Source organism: Lutra lutra, chromosome 6 (assembly GCF_902655055.1).
Source record: "Lutra lutra chromosome 6, mLutLut1.2, whole genome shotgun sequence".
NCBI classification, from domain to species: Eukaryota; Metazoa; Chordata; class Mammalia; order Carnivora; family Mustelidae; genus Lutra; species Lutra lutra.
This window is the reverse complement of record NC_062283.1, coordinates 116,739,797-116,756,914: the sequence shown is the minus strand read 5'-3', so window position 1 is coordinate 116,756,914 and position 17,118 is coordinate 116,739,797. Positions and strand designations below refer to the sequence as shown.

The 17,118-nt window shown below is 36.0% G+C and overlaps 1 pseudogene; it reads right to left on the bottom strand.

The window, feature by feature from the left end:
* Window positions 1-712: 712 nt before the first annotated feature.
* On the bottom strand, window positions 713-15,426 carry LOC125101661 (60S ribosomal protein L23-like; annotated as a pseudogene).
* Window positions 15,427-17,118: the final 1,692 nt, after the last annotated feature.

The following is a 17,118-nucleotide window of genomic DNA, read 5'->3' as shown; positions in this document are numbered from 1 at the left end:
TCAAGGCATACCTGACCTATAATAAATAGACTTTGAGTTTTACAAAACAAAGTAAATAATTAATAGCTCAACTATTTTCATTAAATTAGGATCAAATTGAATTTTTATAATCTACTATTATTCTATATTATGGTTTTTAAATAATTGTGGCATACATACAATGACTGAGCACTTGTTATATGTTATGCTAGTTTTATAACATTATTCAATATAAAAATACAATATATTTGAACATAATTTTGAACTTTTAAATATGAATAATTATACTATGGAAAATACACATAAAAGTGGTCTCCTATCACTTTAAAATATAAAGTTAAAACATCACAAATAATGATCTAAAATCTACAGATCAGAAAATGAAGATATTTTCATGTTAGTATATTCATGTAGTCAATGAATTTTGTCCCTTTTTAAAAATTTATTCTTATTTTTGTATTTTGGGGAGGAGGAGAAAATCATCTTTATTTTTTTAAATATTTTATTTATTTATTTGACAGACAGAGAGAGAGAGAGATCACAAGTAGGCAGAGAGGCAGGCAGAGAGAGAGGAGGAAGCAGGCTCCCCACTGAGCAGAGAGCCCGATGCAGGGCTTAATCCCAGGATCCTGAGATCATGACCTGAGCCGAAGGCAGAGGCTTAACCCACTGAGCCACCCATGTGCCCCCAAATTTTCTTTATTTACTTATTTTAAACAAATACACCAAAGAATCATGCAATCCTTCCAGCATTGGATGCAATCTTGGGCCACAGATCTGCACACTTCTTTGCAATTGGTTCTGCGATAGCAGGACCTTTCATTTTACCTTTATTGTTTACCATGACCCCCAGGTTATCTTCAAAATAAACACACTATCTTTCTACAGTATTCTTTCATTGTGGAATTACCACTGCTGGATGTGCCTTCTTTCTGGGCTCTGGTTTGCCTTTCTTCACTGTGGCCTCACCATGGCACCCACACCAGCATCAGTAAGTCTGCTCAGTCATCCCTTGATCCCCTTCACCAGGATAATAAACAGATTTTTGGCTCCTGTGTTGTCCTGTGTTGTCAGCACAGTTGATCACAGGTCCTACTGGCAGACCCAGGGAAATCCAGAATTTTGCTCAGACATCTTGAACATAGAAAAGGGATAGAAAAAATAAGCTGTACTTTTTAAATAAATGCATTAATCATTGAAGTAAAATTGAAGACCACATCTTTGTAGTAACTGTTTTTGTCTTTTTAAATCTGCCATAAAATCTGAAGAAATGCATGTTATTTATTTTATAACTTAGAGCAAATACATATGATTTTTTTGCAGGTATTTGAAACTTTTAGGTAAAAAATGTTACAAACTGCTATTTATCCATCAAAATCATGACTTCTTTAATATTAAGATTAATCATGAGATCAGAGGAACTTAAAATGGAAAGGATCTCAGAAATTCTTTTTTAAGTTATTTTCCTATATTGATAAGCATACTATTTAATCCCATCCACTATTTCACCCACCACTCCCCTTTCCTCTTGTCATCACCACATATGGCAGATTTAAAAAAAAAAAAATGGAAGTTACAAAGGGTAAATTGTTTTCTTTAAAAACTAAGAGACATGTATGGCAGATTCCACTAAACATGCATCCTAAGGTACATGGACATACATACAGAATACCAACCACACACAGAGACAAATGTGTTAAAAAGATAATTAGTGAAATTGGGAGAGCAAATCCTTATAAGGAGCTAAAAGGAAAAAAGCCAGTCTGAATTGTAACTAGAAGGTTACAAAGAATTTGCAAATAAGCTATCTTTGGAGAATTAAACAGGAAGATCATGGCATAATCAACCTGGACAGGGATAGACAATCTATCTTAGAAAGACAAAGATTCTCTCAGAAGAGAAAGCCTTGAATGAATCGTGATTGCATGAATTCACACGTCCAACAAAATATCAATATCAATCAGAAGGAACGTAGGTTAAGCATGAAAAATAAAATAAGCAGAGTTCAATGTCAAATATAATCACTATCCAACCAAGGACAGCCCAAGGAAGTGGGTGACATAGGCCAAAGGCTTTTCCTGTCCAGTTGTAACAGTATAGCTTCATCTAATCCTATCAACTATTTAAATCTTAGAACTAATTCTGTTTTTCTGATTTCGTATTCACCAAGCCATCTTCTAATTGAGCTGTGTTTTCCCACTGAAGCATCTGAGGAAGAGAATGACTGCTCAGCCCGGGGACTGAAATAGTGTATATACTAACCTGGCCTGTTGTATTTCTGATTGTGAATGAACAGCCCCCTGGCTGGAATTTGACAATGCATGTAAATTTCCCAAAGGGAAGATATGTTGGCCATAGGACTCAAACGTCTAATACCTCAACAATTAAAGTTTATGCCACAAAATAGCACAGATTTGATTAATATGAGTTGTCAGTGGATCCTGACCAATCAGGTTTTGGATCCTGCAAAAAATAAGACCGATTCTGAATCACCTCATAAATTCATGATCCAAGGAATCTGAAGTGAAACTGAGCTTGCTACAGTTTCCCCAGTATTGCCACATTAATCATGGGGATTGTCTGTACTCTGAAATATCTAGAACTCACTTTAACAGGAATGATTCTATAAAGCTGGTATTGTGATTCACATTTGAATCATGAGAGAACTGAGGTGTGGTGGTTATATCACGTTTTCAAGCTGACACAGTTAATAAATTGACTTAGAATTGAAACTGGGTCCTTGTAGTCAGGGCAAACTCAAGTGATTACAAAGGTAGTAAGTGGATAGAGAAGGTATAATGAGGGGGTTCCTATAAGGCTTAGTCTTTAATTGTCTGCCTTTGGCTCAGGTCATGATCCCAGGGTCCTGGGATCCAGTGAGTGGGCTCCCTGCTCAGCGGGAGGCCTGTTTCTCACTCTCTTGTTTCTTCTGCTTGAGTTTCCTTTCTCACTGTCTCTCTCTCTGTCAAATAAATAAATAAATAAATAAATAAATCAAATCCTAGGGGGAAAAAAAAGGTATAATGAAGACTGCTTAAACCCGTGTAAGTTGTAAACTTATAACAATGTAGGTCCCAAAAATGTCAAATATTCTGATTTTATATGAAACTCTTGATTTTGAAATACTGTTATCTAATTTAAAAATAAGTTTTGGACACAATGAGATGAATAAAACACTTATGTATAAGCTCATTTGGGCTATGGGACACCAATCTGTGGCCTGTGAGCCCAAGTAAATACTTCTGTTATTTAGAGTCAGAAGGTTTTTCTAAATTCTGGAAAAAATAATTACTAGCCGGAAATTAAATTCTCTGATGAGGACTTGGAGTGCTAATAGTCTATGCTACTCAGTGCTGATCTTATGCGTATGATTTAGAAGCAAAAACAAGTGTGATTTGCTTTTTTGTAAAAAATTGTGAGACCATATCCTACCTCTTCTAAACAAGGGGTTTCGGATGTATCATAAAGCAACTAGAATTTTCCTAAAGAAGTAGTTACCTGATATTTCACCACAAGAACAAGTAACTGAAAATATTATTTGAAATTATAAAAACAAATAAACCAACACTGCGATGATTTGGAACTAACTTTTAGCACAGTAATTACCTATAAGACACAATCCGACATTAGAACATGGATAATTTGTGGTGTAGATAATTATATATGAGTAGACTGCTTTAAAAACTGTAAATCATTTTCCTTTTAGTGTGGGCTTAATGCTCTCAATATGTCTTTGGTGTGTCTTTCATAATTCCAAAGTTGAAGAGCTTCTGAACTTGGAAAAACCAACTGAAAACTAATTATATGGGATAAACAGCACTCAATGGACAATGACATCTTAGCCAAGACATGGTTCTGTCTAGGTGAAATACATTTTACGTGTGCATATTATTCTTGTTCTCTCTGAAACTTGCAAGAAGGAAAGTTATTTGTTTCCACTCATAAGGATGCATTAATTCTCCACAATATATACTTAAAGGGATCTCTTTATACTGAGAAAGAGAGAAAGAGAGAGAAAGGTATAAGACCATTATATCATAGCTTCTGTAGAAAGTATTATTTTATATTGTATGCCATCTACATAAGTTAAAAGTTTGAAACGGTTTAAAATAATTGTTTTATTTAAAAGGAGAATATTCTCCAAATAACTAATTTGAAATAAAATGCTAATGTCAAAGGAGAATATATCAGTCAAAATGGTACAGAAATGCAAAAATCTATTATAGAAGTAAAAACTGCAAGTTATGTTTTCATAGTATCGAAGGTTAGACAACCTAACCGTGAATCTGATTCTCCTACTTCAAATGCAGATTTGCTCTCATGTCGTGAAAAGAATAGTTTAATTTCAGTAGAAAACAGGCAGACCACCACGTTCTGCAGCAGTTTTCCCTGTTGCATTTAGAGCTGCAGAGTGATGAGGAAACCCATAAGGTGGGTCAAAGCAAGTGAATAATTCTCAGCTGAGCAAACAATTACCTTTTGACTGTAGACTGGGCAATTTTTCTTCAGATCTCCTACTTCTTAAGGGACCCCACCTAAGAGACAGTGTGAGCCCTATTGTGAACAAATGAGATAGCCATCTCTGGATCAACTCCACAGAGGCTTCAAGCAATATTAGAAACTGACCCAATGATGCCCTAGATATTGCACTTCTAAAAACAGGTCTTGAGATGCAGTGCCTTTTCTTTGATTGTTTAAAAACAGGGACTTTTTTTGTGTTCAAACACAGGAACTAAAATCACAAAAGCATGTTACTACAAAAATGTGTAAAATCTATCTCATAAATACAAATTAAGCAAATCTTGTGGCTAAGATGTCTTTCTATTAATAATTTTCCTAATTAGAATCCCGGTGGTGCAAGTATTTTCTGGTCCAAAGATAATAATTAATTAAACTACTGCTATATCTCTCTTCTTAAAATGTAGAGGATGTTATGTCATTAAGTTAATAGCTATTTATTAACTACTTACTGTGTACCATTTACCTACAACCGAGCTAAGAACTGCCACTTCCAAAATAAGTTTTATCTGATATAGTCTACTAATGGGATGAATAGTGCTGGGAGGTATCAACAGGGGCCTCATCACCAGCCTTCACCTAAATCATTCCTGATTGATGGCTATCTCTGCTGTCCTTAAAGATCTCCTAGAGAAGTGCTCCCAATTCATTAACAAATTCTATAAGGGGGAAGTTCTCCCTAATAACCAGTGTCATCGCAGAGCCAAAATCTGTTTCGTCTAATATTGCTGCCGTTAAAATTGTAAATAGCTGCACTATTAACATGTCATAATTTAAAACACCTAAATTTAACTATGTTTCCTGTTTCTTTCTTTTTCTTTTTGTTTAAAAGAAAGATGTATCTCTTTTTATATCTACCACTAACCTATCACGCTTTCAGCATTGCTCTCACCTTATGTCTTGCTCCATTATTTATTTCTCTTCCTCCTATACGAGCTGGTCCTTCCTCCTAAGCATGTAAAAGATGTTCACGTTTCTCTCATATTCTCTCATATTAAAAAAAAAAGCCCAATTTATTCTTACCTCATCCCTTCTGTTTGTTAATTTCACTTCTTTCCATCCTTAGCCTGGTTATTTTGCTTTTCCTTCCATTCTCTCCTTAACTCGTTGTGAGCCGACTTTTCTTACCAGTGTACAGAAATTGCTCTTATAATGATCACTACTAATAGCTTAACTGCAAAATCTGATTTCCACTTCTCATTCTCATATGAGAAGTAAGTACATTCAAGTAAGAGATACATAACACGACTGACCACTGTTAGCACTATTAAAATGCCTGCAGTTTAAAGCAATTTAATATATTCTCTTTTACATTTTAGTCTCTCTTAGGTTTTGTGACTACGGTCTCTCCTGGTTTAACTTTTCCCACTCACTCATTATATGATCATTTGTGGTTTCTCTTCTACCCACTCCTTAGATAGTGGTGTAACTCAGAGTCCTCAGCTTCTATCTCTTTGTTTCGTGTATATTCTTTGTGGATGATCACATGCACAACAGCAGAGTCCCCTGCTACTTAGTTATAGAAAACACCAAATCCATAACCCAAACCCAGACCCTTTTTTATTGCTCAAGCTCCATATGCCTCCTGGTATCCTTAGCCAGCTGAATATGTGAACTTCATCCCTAGTTTTAATTGCAAGGATCACCATCTCACGTGTTCATCTGCAAAGATATGAGGCACTATTCTTTTCTCTCTTTCCCTTTACTTTCCGTATCTAATTAAATACAAGTTTCTGGTCCATGACTTATACTTCTCCATTAAACAGTCCCTAATCTCCAGTCTCAACATTACTACTTCGTCCCCCAAAGGAGCCATTTCTTTCATCTTCTGCTAGTTTTGTCTTCCCATCTTGCTCCTTTTCAAGTCATTAACTAACTTGTTTTCAGAGGAATGCTTCTCAAACACAAAAACCACCACGTTACTTCTACTTACAAATTTTCATCTGTTCGCCAATGCTTATACCAGGGAGAGTTCAAATTTCATATTTTGGCCCCTTCAGTCACTAATCATCTTATTCCCACCTGCTTTTTCAGTCCTCTGCCCTGTCGCTCACATCCTGCAGTCCTCTACACCCAGCTATACATACACATACAGGCACACATCCCATGCTTATCTGTATGAAGTAACTTTCAAGTCCCCAGTTAAAACATGCCTCTGGGCTTCTGCTGCCTGTGTCACAGCTCTGTCTGCCACTGAATTCAGACCTGCCGTGCTGGACAGTTGTCCACAAGCTCTGTCTTCTTGAACTACCCTTGCGGGGGGGATCCTCAACCAGTAGTGGGCAGAAGTGGTAGATAAATAGTCTATTATTCTGACTTTTAGGGGAACAGCATGCACACCTTCCCTTTATTTTCAGGGGCACTGACAGACTGAGACTTTGTTGCTTGGGGCAAAACTCAGAATGAAAGCTTGTATTGTTTTTAATTCTTTTCCTTTCTCACTGTGCTCTTCCCCTCAGTCCTATTTACTAGGTTCACTCCCCCAAATAAATTCTGTGTATTCAAGACAGTATCTAAGGTTTTACTTCTGAGGAACCCAAACTAAGCCTCTGCCATGCATGAGTTTTTGGACATGTCATTACACTTTTCTGAAATCCCCAGTCTACACATGATTCACATGAAAAAGTTCCGTATTCTCCTACATTATGGTTTGTGAACATTTGCTTGGTAAATGTTATCAAACTTTTAAAACAATCACCGTTTTTAAAAACATTACTATTTTTTTTCTTGTCATCAATAGGAACTATTAGTTTATCATCATCTCTCCTGTAATAGACCATGAATGGCTTGGGAGTTCAGACCAGGCTTAATTACCTATATATTCCAATGCCTAGCATAGTGACTTAATACATAATGATATTGAATTGTTTGTATTGAGCAAATTACATTTGGATTTTAATAATGATGGCATGGACATTTGTATTTTAATAATAATGACATTTGATTGAAAGAGATGAGGCATTCTTCGGATATATTTCAGTGATATAATCAAGAATTCCTTGAATTTTAAGAAACAATAATAATAAAACACAGTTAAAATGATCCTTAAATAATATCCATGATATGAAAAGAGCAATATTATAAAGACCCCAAGAACTTAGAGGTTGGTGGTGGTAGTACGAGCTGGAGTTAGAGGGAGTGGTCAAATTGAAAGTCCTAGAGACTAAAGTTCCAGGTGGATCTAACTGCCCTTTAAGTAGTATGTTCAGAAACCATGAATCCAGAGTTGTCAGTGAGTATTTGCACATGAAATGAGAAGCTGTAAACATAAGAGGAATTAACCATAGGCAAAGCACAGAATCAATTATGTACCCATAGGAATGAAGAAAAAGTTTGCTGGGATCATTGAACCTGAGAAGACAGCCAGATGATGAAAAATCAAAGCACACTGGAAGGAGAACAAAATTAAGAAAAGGCAAATTCTTTTTTTTTTTTTTTAAAGATTTTATTTATTTATTTGACAGAGAGAGATCACAAGTAGACAGAGAGGCAGACAGAGAGAGAGGGAAGCAAACTCCCTGCTGAGCAGAGAGCCTGATGTGGGACTCGATCCCAGGACCCGGAGATCATGACCTGAGCCGGAGGCAACAGCTTAACCCACTGAGCCACCCAGGTGCCCAATAAAAGACAAATTCTGAGTAAAATAGTCTTAGAGCCACTTGGAAAAAGAAATAGAGTTTGAGTTATCTTCATTTTCTTGGAGACTCCAGCTACTTTGGAGAAGTAGCCCAGTTTGACCAGTGATATTCCTTCTTATTTTTCAAAGAGCTATTCCTAATGGGACTGTGAGGAATGTATAAAATCATATTTCTGTAAATTAGTGATAAAATAATGAACATTTAAATATATTTGATATTTAACACAATTGAATGAATGTAATTCATCTTATAGGTTATGATACTTCAAGGATATACTCGGTTCCAAATGAATAACATAGATGGTTAAAAATGGAAGTAAAATTTTTCAAAAGTACCTAACTTACATAAAAATATGAATGTATTTAAGATTAAAGTAGACCTAAAAGGAAATAATTTAACTATAGAAATATATTGCATATTATTCACACAATGAAGGTTAATATTATAATATTATATTTAATAACTTACCCTGAAACAAGTTGTAGTGTGAGAGTTCCAATTGTCTAGAAAAGGCACACAGAAGGTAAATTTTAACATATATAAAAATAAAGTACCACTGTGTTTAAAAATTAATTGTAAATCCTTATCAAAATATTAGTAAAACAAATCAGGCCATATATATATATATATATTTAAAAGCATTAAACTTCATGACCAAATAAGAATTATCTAATTAAGGGGTGGAAAGGTAATTCAACATCCAAACATATGTTAACATAATATATCATGTCTTGGTTTTCTATTGCTATGTAAGGTAACGTTTTCACAGGGCCTGGGGATGATAACTTTGAGGGTTATTAGTCAGCCTACCATGGTGCTCCTTCTGGTCCCAGAGGGAGTCATTCCACAAAAAATATATTCACCATATCCTAAGGTCTTCAATATAATATTAATTCAAGTCTCAAATCTCACCTAGACTTATCTGCTCACAAGTACCAAATTTTATCATCTAAATTATTGAAATTAGTAAAGCTCTAGAGGTAATCCATCCCGAGGCAAAATTCCTCTCCATCTGTGCAGCTGTAAAACTAGAACATAAGTTAACTACTCCCCAAACACGGTGCTGGAACAGGTATAAGAAACAGTTATAGATATCCCCATTCAAAAATGAAGAAAATGAAAGGACAAAAGGAATCACCTGCCCAATAAAATTAAAATCCAATCATGCAAACTTTAGTTTCAGGGGCTAGAAACAATCATCTGTGGCTTATTATAAACAGCAAGGAGAAAACAGTCCACACCTTCAACACTCTGCTTGAAAATCTCAGCTAAATATTGAAGTTCATTGTTTACAAATTCTAGGTTTCGTATAGCTTGTAAAGCATAATTCAGCTAAGCTTCTTGACATTATGTAATAAGGATTCCTTGTCTCCAGTTTCCAAAAGCATGTTCTTGATTTCCTGTTGAGCCCTCATCTGAAGCTCCTTTAATACTTATATTTCTGCCAATAATCTATTCTCTAAGAAAACGGATTTTATTCTACGATGTTCCTCCCTTCCTTCTGAATTCTCACTGATGGCACCTTTAACACTCAGCTTATTCAAGGCAATCTAGAATTTTTCTAATGTATTCTTCATAATTCTTTCAGGCTTTGCCTACTGTCCAATTCCAAAAGCTACTACCACATTTTTAGGTATTTGCTAAAGCAGTATATCATTTCCAAGTACCACGATCAGCATTAGTTTTCTATTGCTACTTAAGATAACATATATTCATAGGTTCTAGGAATAAGGTGTGGGCATCTGGACATATTTTGGGGGCCATTATTCAGTCTATCACATCACATCTATCTTTATTAATAGAATAAAGACCAGAGCGCCTGGGTAGCTCAGTCGTTAAACAGATGCCTTCTGCTCAGGTCATGATCCCAAGGTCCTTGGATCAAGCCCCGCATCGGGCTCCCTGCTCAGTGGGGAGCCTTCATCTCCCTTTCTTACTTCTGCCTGTGTTCTCTCTCTCACTGTGTCTCTCTCTCTCTGTCAAATAAATAAATACAAATCTTTAAAAAAAAAAGATGTTTAATAGAATAAAGACCAAAAAATCACATGGCCATCTCAACAAATAAAACAAACAAAAATGACAGAATTCAATATTCATTTATTATAATAACCCTCAAAAAACTAGAACCAGAACTACAAAGGAACTGATAAAACACATCTGTGAAAAACCCACAGCTATCATCATCCTTAGTGTTGAAATATTGAATGCTTACTCTTTACGATTAAAAATAAAGCAAGAACGTCTGTTCTCACCACTTCTGTTCAATGATGTTTTGTAAGTTCTAGCCAGTGCAATAAGGCAAAATTTTTTTTCTAACTTAACACCATACAGAAATTAGAAAGGAAAAAGTACAACAGTAATAACAGATGACATAATCCTATATACAGAAAAACCCAAGGAATATATACATACATGCACACACCGTTAGAACTAAAAAATGAGTTTAGTAAGGTTGCAGAATACAAGATCAAAATATAAAACTAAGTTGTATTTCAATATACTAAAAATGAACAATCCAAAAGTGAAGTTATAAAAATAATCCTATTCAAAACAGCATAAGAAATAAAATTTAAGGGAAAAGTTAACAAAAGAAATAAAAGGAGGACAAGAAAAGTATGAAACATTGCTGAAAGAAATAAAAGGAGATTTAAATAAAGGTAGAGAAATCTACAATGCTATCTTCTGTTTCCTTCAGAGAAACACCCACCCAGTGTTGACAGCCTCTATTGTCCTCTTGTACATACAGAGATCCAACAACTCACACTGCTCTGCAGTTCTCTTCTGGGTGAAAAAAGAAACTATTTTTTTAAAGATTTTCTTTATTTATGTATTTGAGAGAGAGAGAGAGAGAGCATGAGAGTGGAGTAGGTCAGAGGGAGAAGCAGACTCCCCGGGGAGCTGGGAGCCGGATGCAGAACTTGATCCTGGGACTCCGGGATCACGACCCAAGCCGAAGGCAGTTGCTTAAACACCTGAGCCACCCAGGCACCTGGGGAAAAAAAAAAAAAAAAAAAAAAAAAAACTATCTTGATCAGTACAACATAAATTATTGTAGACAGAATTATTCAGGAAGGAAGAGAGAAAAATAAGAAGACGAGGGAGAGAAGAAAGGGAAGAATGGGTTATTCTCTTTCAAAATCAGATTTTTTTTTCCCTTCAAAAGCATCTCTTTATGTCTTCATACACAGTCTATGGGGTATAATAATCCTGTATCCCAGGTGCGTCATAGCAAGCCAGAATGTTGTATTTAACACCAAACGCCACTGTTAAAGAGTGTGAAGAAGAGGACAGGTGGATGAAGATGCTGAGATTATTTTGGCCTTGAAATGTGTGTATGAAGACACAGCAGTTTTCAAATATTTGAAAGAATATCATGTGGGAAGGAAGATGGTATAATATTTTGGGGGTTTGGGTTTGTTTTTTTTTTTTTTTTTATGCTGCAGAAGAGAAATTAGTCTCAGTGGAAGGACCTTAAAACTGAAAATTGGGATCAGTAAGATGTTTCTTTCTGTAGTCCTCTGTCAGAGGCCAGATGATCATCTTCCGTGTTGTTCGAATGTGCCCTGTTTTCAGGTAGCAGGTTGTTTTAAGTCTCCTCTAATAATAATTGTATAGCTCATATGTTAAGAATATACCAACTGAACCATTCTAGAGTTAACTTGGAATATTTGAAAATTCTAAAGGAGCAAAACTTCCTTTGTAGGTGACAGATGTTTATTTTACAAACGTTGTTGGATGCTTCACTGATATCCATGAGTAGCTCCTGAAATAATTTCCTCTAATTGAGCAAAGTCATAGACTTCATGCCACATGATATTACTGTATGTAAATTTGTATGACCTACATGTATGTCCAATTCATGTTGGAATGGATAATGTCCTTTAGTTACTGATTCCATTTCAAATCAGTTTCTTGATAGTGCCAACAGAAAGCAGAGAGATGCCTAACTGTTGCCACAGGTTTTTCCTCTTCTTAAAAAATGAAAACACACCCAGTTAGGAAAAAAACGAACACTATAAAAAGATTTTTACAATGTTGCAGCTTTAAAAACATGTTTAAAATATATGAAAATGTCAAGCACCTGCATTTTCATTCATTAGCTTACAGGATAAATCAATAATGAAGGCAAATAACATGATGTAGAATGAATGAAATCAATTTAGTAAGCCAGTCATAACTGGAAAGTCTGCATGTGCCATATTCACTAACATGTCCAGTCTTTATATTAAAAAAAAATCTTATTCTTGGAGCTGAGTCTTACTTGTACTTTATAATATAGTTTGGATAAATATAAAATAGCAGCCAAAGACACTTATATAAATCAAACAGATCTCATAGGTTTTCACCATATGTACTGAGAAAGAAACAGGTTTACCAATTTCTTCTCAGAAAGGATTAAGACTTGAACTCCTCAAGAGGAAGCAAGCAATATTACAGGCACTGTGTGACAAGGCACACTAATATTTGAATCATTAAATGAGGAATTTTTTTCTTAAAGTTCATAATTTAAATGAGTCAGCAACCTGATTAGATAGCATTAAAAATTAGCTTTTAGCTGCTAATAAGCTTCCCCTTGGATCTGTAGACTGTTTTCCTGAGGCAAAGAGAAAAGGGAGCTGCATGAGCCACTGTTTGCAATGTATGAATAAGATGACAAATGGGAAGAGGGCGTGGATGTTGATGAAGAAGGTTTGATTAGCAATTGGCAGCATGAAAACTTCTGAATTATTTTGCAAATTTAAAGAAAGGTTACACATGCAGTTGGTGAACAGAATTATAGACACAAAAATAGAACTATCTGAAGAAGCAGACATTTTGTTTTCATGCATGTGATTTGGGTATTTTTGCATCTCTTTATCTTTAATCAAAACTCAGACTAGGATCTTGATATGAGGCAAGTGGAATTTACTTGTATGTTGCTTGACCACCAAGCAAATATCACTAGTGTTTCCCCAGGCCACACCAGTCTAGGGTAGCAGTGGAGTAATAGTAAGTAACAGAATGTAAGTGATAAGTGCAAAGCTTCACCAGACTGTGAGAACACATGAGGTCACATTTACATTAATCTCCTAAATCTCTACACTTGGAGCCTCCACCTGTTTGGCTAGCATAGGGAATTCGGGGCTATTCCAAGTTTGTTCTTCCCCAAATATTTGCAATACCCCAAATATCACATGTACTTTGAGTTGTCTCAAAAATAAGTAACAGCAAGAACAAAAACAAAAACAACAACCAGAATTGCCTAAAACAGGGAGGAAAAAATATATCATTTAATAACAAGAAGACCAGAGGTAGTGTGGTTTCACCTTGGGCTCACTAGCATCATCAAGGACCCATTTTGTTTTCGCTGCTCACCCTAACATTATGAGGGCTGCCTTGTGCTCTACTTTTCAAGGGCTACTGTAACAATGTATCACAGCCTAGGTGGCTGAAAAATATGGGAGTTTATCCTCTCACTGTTTTGGAGGCTGAAAGTTTGAAATCAAAGTGTCAAAGGGCAATGATCCCTCTAGGGAAGAAACTTTCCCTGCCTTTCCTTACATTTTTGCCAGAGGTCCTTGATGTTCCTTGGTTTGCAACTCCAGTTTCTCCTATATCCATTACATGGGATTGTCCCTGTGTATCTCCTATGTCTGCATTTCCTTCTTCTTATAATGACAGCGATCATTGGATTAGATCCTGCTGTCAACAGATATGACCTCATCTTAACCTGATTATATCTGCAAAGAATTTGTGTTCAAATAAGTTCACATTCACAGGTTCTGGATGGACATGAATTTGCAGGGGGAAGATATTGTTCAACCCAGTACATCTGGTTTTTCAGTAGTTCTCTCATATTTGCAGAATGACTGCTGTTGCAGATGTCACCTTCTCAGCATAACTAGATGCAGAGTCATGAAAGAAGACTATTTCTACTTGTTTTCTCATTTTCAGAATAAAGAAACTTCTGAAATGTCTAGTGGTTCCACCCAGCATACATTCTTTCATGTCTCATTCATAAGAAATGGTTGCCTTTTCTAAACCATTAATTAGCTAGGAGGAAGAACAATTTCCATGGTTAGTACATATTAAGCGTATTTCCATTCCTGGATTATGAAGGGTTTAATCTTCACTAAAGTACATGACTACCCATTTATGAACAGACTTAGTCTTTTTTTCCCCAAAAATGGACATCTGTGACAAAGGAAGTGTTGGAAAATGACTTCTTTACAAATATGAGAGACTCAATCTTGTTGATTCTTACCATAAAGAGTAATACTTCTTATGATACTTTCAGATGCATATTTCTACTGTAGATTCTATAATACCAAATCTTTATTAGTCCTAAGAAATTTTCATGACATCTAAAACTCTTATATTGACTATCTCAGTTGCTTCAAAAAGTGAGGCTACCAGAAGGTAGTCCAGAAAACAGCTACTATGGATGCTCCTGTCTCCACCTTTACTATGGCTGAAAAACAAAGAAACAAAATACTACTTGTTTTTGCCTTTATTCTTTAAAGATTTTACAGGGTGAGACTGACAAGTTCCAATTAATCATTTCCTTAGACCTCAGTAGAGTTTTATAAATTCATGGAAAGGATGGTATTATGGGCTAAGTTTTGTACCCCCTTCTCCAAATTCATGTATTGAAATCCTAACCTCCAATACTACAGAATGGGACTGTATTTAAAGATAGAGCCTTTAAAGAGGTAATACGGAGTCATATGGTTGAGTCCTAATCCAATATGACTGGTGTCCTTATAAGAAGATTGTTAAGAGATTCACATGCACAGAGGAAAGAACATATGAAGATACATGAGAGGTGGCCATCTGCAAGCCAAAAAGAGAAGCCTATGTAGAAACTATACACGTTGACACCCTGATTTTGGACTTTTAGCCTGTAGAACTGTAAGAAAATTAATTTATATTGTTTAAACCACCCAGGTTGTGGTATTTTGTTATGGCAGTTCTAGAAGACTGATACAGATATCTACTTTCAGGAACTGAGTGGCTGAGGATTCATGCCCTTCATGTGCAGTTAACCGACAACTCAAAGAAAAGTCACCTAAATTCTATAGTTTACAGATTTTTGGTGAATTTTATCTTTTACAACTGATACACACACACACAAACACATAGGACCATTCTTTCGAAAATGAGCCAGAAAGTCTTGCTTTGAATACACCAGAAAAGTATGAGAAAGGCTTGTTCAGAATGAGATCAAAATACCTGTCACATATCACTCACCTGCTGGCAATCTTGCTTTGAATTCCCTCTCAGTTCTCATCATCAGGATTACCCAAGCCATTTTTCTCATGAATATACTACCAACCAGTGCTCACTGACTGCTGCACTGGCGAGGCATTCCAATGGCAGACGACATAGTTTTTAAGTGTAGACACTCTGGAGTCAGATTTCCTGGGCTTGAATCTCTGTTCTTCTACCACATTGGGTGGGTTACTTAAGACCTTCTTGTCTCTACCACAGCATATATAAAATGAGGAAAATAGAAGAGTCTACCTCATGGGCTTGTTAGGATTAAATGAGGTAATATGTGTAAACACATAGGAAGCGTTTAGTAAATGGAAGCTAGAAATAAGAGTACCAAGCCCTTGCTGAGATAAGGCTGTTCAGCATTGTAGAGGGAAGGTGACAGGTTGGAATGAGACAAAACCTTCTCTGTCCCCTCTGCACATTGATCTTAAGGCAGTGCTGTCCATGCTCTGAGCTTTCATGAATTTTATCTCTCATTATTTTCTTCCATGCAACTATCTCTGTCTCCCCTGCTCCTTCAATCTCTCTCTCTCTCTCTCAGATGATATCTATTTCCCTCTAGCTCAAAACCAATTCCTTTATCTAAAAGGTAAAGGAAACAGTTTATAAATGCCTACTTAGACTTTCAATTGATTCAACAGAGAGTACTGCATACCCACAATGATCAATGAACAATGTTCTGTGGTGGAATTCCAGTGAGGAGACAGACATGTTTCCTGTCATCATGGAGCTTACAATCTAGCAGATGATATGGACAATTATGGTATTTTCAAATGTGATGAGAAATCAAAAAATACAAAGTCCTATGCATGTATAGGGTAAAGACTAACCTACTTCCTAACCTGAGAGCTGTCGATTAGCTCAGCCATGACAAGAAAGGAAAGTATTGCAGACAGTGGCAAAGTATGAACAAAGGTCTTGAGAAAATATAGGGGAAGATACATTGGAGGAAATGAAACATGACTGGCATGACTGCAGCATAGACAATGAATGCCAAATGAAATACAATAAAACTGCAGAATCCAGTAAATCCTTGATGCAGCAGGACCGTATAGGTCATGTTAAACATTTTCGTCTTTATCTAAAGGGAAATTAAGGGTATTGTGTAATAGGGCAACATAATCATATGTGAGTCTCTAAAATAGCACCTTGGCTCCAATATAAGTAATGGACGTCAAGATGGGTGGGAGGAAGGCAAGTCTCCTTACCAGGAAGGCCAGTTATGAGCCTGTAAGAATGGTTGAAGTGTCAGATGCTTAGAATGGTTGAAAGGGGTTAATGGATGGGTTTGGGATAATCAGTCAATGTATTATGGAGTGACTGAATAACTTCTAGAGTTTTGGCTTGAGCATTGTTTGGATGGTATTGTCATTTATCAGGGAAAACAGGGTAAGCAAAAGAATAGGAGAGGATTAAAGATGATTAGTATAGTCCGGCTTATACAGTTATAAATGTGCTTGGCAGCTGGCCAGATGGGACAGTGTAGAAATATATAGGTCTGGAGTTAAGAAGAATGTTTTGAACTAGAAGTCAGACTTTGGGAATATATGGCCATGGGAGAGACAGCTACCACATATGAAAATGTAGTCTGTATTCTCAAGTATTTGCTATGAAGATTAAATTAAATCACAAAATGCAATTAGCTTAGTGTTTGATGCGCAATAAAATACCATTTAATAATGGGTTGTTGTTATTATATTTATATCCACACAAACTTACAAGGTTA